Source organism: Brachyhypopomus gauderio, chromosome 13, assembly GCF_052324685.1.
Source record: "Brachyhypopomus gauderio isolate BG-103 chromosome 13, BGAUD_0.2, whole genome shotgun sequence".
Taxonomy (NCBI): Eukaryota; Metazoa; Chordata; class Actinopteri; order Gymnotiformes; family Hypopomidae; genus Brachyhypopomus; species Brachyhypopomus gauderio.
This window is the reverse complement of record NC_135223.1, coordinates 14082773-14086219: the sequence shown is the minus strand read 5'-3', so window position 1 is coordinate 14086219 and position 3447 is coordinate 14082773. Positions and strand designations below refer to the sequence as shown.

The following is a 3447-nucleotide window of genomic DNA, read 5'->3' as shown; positions in this document are numbered from 1 at the left end:
GTGACTTTCCCCCTTTAAGGAGATTGGTAAGAGGAGCTGCCAACTCACCAAAGCCGCGGATGAAACGGCGACAGAAGTTGGCGAAACCCAGGAATCGCAGCAGTTCTTTAGTAGAACGGGGGGTTGGCCAGTCCGTGACTGCCTTGACTTTATCTGTATCCATGGAGACCTGACCAGGAGAGAGCGTACATCCGAGGAAAGTCACTGTGGAACGATGAAACTCACATTTCTCAGCCTTTACATACAGGTGGTGTTCCCGCAGGCGCTGCAACACTGCTGAGACGTGACGGACATGTTCAGAGACAGACGGGGAATAAATCAGGATGTCGTCAATATAGACAAACACGAAATCATCAATCATATCACGGAAGATGTCATCCATAAATGCCTGGAACACGGAGGGACTATTTGTCAGTCCATATGGCATTACGAGGTACTCATAGTGCCCCCTGGCGGTGATAAAGGCGGTTTTCCACTCATCGCCCTCTCGGATTCGAATCAAGTTGTACACACTCCGTAGATCCAACTTCGTAAAGAGGTTCGCCCCCATCAGACGTTCTTGTGAGGCGGTGATAAAGGGAAGAGGGTAAGCGTACTTCGATGTGACTGCGTTGAGGGCACGGTAATCAATACAAGGACATAATCCTCCTCCTTTCTTTTCGATGAAGAAGAAGCCAGCTGCGACAGGAGAAGTGGATGGTCGGATAAATCCCTTCTGTAGGGCTTCGGTGACGTAGGACTCCATCGCCTGATCCTCGGGACGTGAGAGAGGGTAAGGTTTCGTCCTACGAGGTAAGGGGGCTCCTGGGAGGAGGTCGATTGCGCAATCACATGGCCGATGGGGAGGCAGACGACAGGCACTGTCCTTGTCGAACACGTCAGCGAATCCACGATACTGCATGGGGATGACCTCAGACAGGGGTGTATCAGGACTTTCTACTGAGGAGGACCGGAGTGGTAAGTGAATACAATCCTCGAGACAACGGGTTTTCCACCGTACTAGCTCTCGTCTCTTCCAGGAGATTTCCGGGTCGTGAGCCGATAGCCAGGGAAAGCCTAGTATGAGAGGATCCCGGGGCGTGGATATTAAGAAAAACTCCCGCATCTCGCTGTGGAACAGGCCCACTCGTAGCTCTACGGGGCAGGTACGAAGCGAAATTACACCCTCACCCAAAGGCTGTCCGTTTAGCGAGTTGATTTTCAGGGGGGGATCCATAGGTACGGTGGGAAGGTGGAGGTGATAGGCTAGGTCCCGGTCTATGAAATCGCCAGCCGCTCCTGAATCCACTAAAGCCGACAGGTTCGTGTCTATGCCCCCCCAAGATACTAGTACTGGTAGGTTAACTTGGTTTTTCCTCTGGGTAACCAGTAAGGGTTGGTAAGTGAGTGGGGACCTGCCTAGCTGCATGGACTCATCAGATTCATGGGGGTTCTGTTCACATACGTGGGGAGATGGTGCACAGGACATGGGAATGGGAGTGTCCTCTATTTCGGAGCGGTAGGGCCCCAACAATTTGTCTACTCGTATCGCTGCCTGAACAAACTCAGCTAAAGAGAATGCTTCTCCCCGACAGGCTAGTTCGACCTGCACGTCGGTCCTCAGACCCCGACGAAACACGGTCCTCAAGGCTGAGTCGCTCCAACCGCTCCCTGCTGCCAGTGTGCGGAACTCCCTAGCATAATATGCTGTGCTCCGTTGTCCTTGTTGGATGTCGTAGAGTCGGTCTCCGATGTCGCGACCGTCAGCAGGGTGATCGAAGACTGCTCGGAGCAGCGCTGTGAACTGGTTCTCTGACTGGAGGGCTGGGTCTTTGGTGTCCCACAAAGCGGTGCCCCAAGCACCTGCTGTACCAGTGAGGAACGAGAGAATGAAGTGGACCCTTGGCAACTCTGCTTGGAATCGAGCGTGGTGGTACGTGAAGTATATTGAACACTGCATGAGGAAGTTACGGCATCGGTCGGGAGACCCGTCGTAACGTTCGGGTACGGCTACGGGGACGCTCACGGGTGTGGAGGTTGTCGTTGTGACGAGACGAACGGCTTCCTGGAGTGCTGCCACTTGGAGCCCTTGATCTCGAACTATCCCCACGAGTTGTTGGACCGTCTCGGTGAGTGTCTTTAGTGTATCTTCTGCTGGATCCATGGTTAGGCGAAGTATTTCTGTAACGTATTGAACAGGCAGAGAGGGATCCAAATGCGGAAGAACACCGCTTTTATTGAAATGAAACGTAGGTACAAGCACAGGCAGGTGTATCACGAGCACTAGTAACAACTGCGTAGTCTTGGCGTGGTCAGGACGGTCCAGGGTCATACCGGGGAAGCCGAAGTCAGGAGGTACAGAGGGACTAGGCAGGAGACGAGGTCGGGGACGTAAGCGAGGGTCGGAACACAGGAAAGCAGGCAGGTAATAGAAAGGCTTGGTATGCGGCATGAGTCGGCAATACTTCGCGACTAGGAAGTGGAATGTGGGCGTTTAAATAGAGGTACAGGGGGTGTGGTGATGAGTGTCAGGTGAGGCTGGTTAGGTGGAGATCAGGTGGCATTCCTTACAGCAATAATAATCATTTTTTAACTTTTAATGATTAAACAGTGACAGTGATAACATTACAGCATCTAACTACTGACGATGTATTGATAAGGAACAGACAGAAAGCTACTTAGATACAGTTTTCACATCATTTATTAATGAATCCTCAAATGAAAACACACAAACAACTGCCACGTCTGACTCTTCCATCCATCACCATGTGGACAACTGCTCGGACAAACAACAGGGAAGAAAAACAAACAAAACAAACACAAAAAACAGCAAAAGGCAAATAAAACAACAAACAAATAGGATTTGGATGAATGTGCCACAGCCTTGCTCTTGTTTAATGAGAATCTCGAGACCCAGAGGCCCTTTGTGGCCTTACCATAGAGGGAACAGCTCTGCCATTAAACAGATTCAATGAGATTAGCCACAGCCCCAGAGAAATGGCGCCTTTCTTTTATTATTATCATTATCGACCACGGATGCAAACAGAGGGACAAGCAATCCCAAAATGCTATTAAATTCTCCCTTTAAATCAACCTGCCATATTAAAACTATTGGAAACAAGTTGTGTGAGTCTTTTGTTTCTCCAACCTAAAAGAGATTAAAATAATCAAAACATGCTATATGAGCTCATGAAACATTTAAAAACAAAACTCCAAACTCATAAACCTGTTTTTTTTTAGGGAAGGAACAAATAGATTTGCATGCTGACCATGACTATTCCAGGGATTTAATTCAATGAGCTTTAACCACTCACTGTACAAAGCAAATGGGTCTGAACAGAAGCCTGCAGTCAAGCCGCTATTGGTCAAACTCAGTGCGCTGAACAAGTCATAATGGGCTACACTGACACCTCTCCCTGAACCACAGTGTTCACTGCAGGTCTCAGTTAGGCAATTAAACGCAGTGAG

At 49.4% G+C, this 3447-nt stretch overlaps 1 long non-coding RNA gene across 1 annotated transcript; it reads left to right on the top strand.

The window, feature by feature from the left end:
* Positions 1-539: 539 nt before the first annotated feature.
* Positions 540-1669, top strand: LOC143474415 (uncharacterized). The gene is made up of 3 exons (XR_013120757.1): positions 540-586; positions 669-1145; positions 1575-1669. It is a non-coding gene; the product is annotated as an uncharacterized LOC143474415 (long non-coding RNA).
* Positions 1670-3447: the final 1778 nt, after the last annotated feature.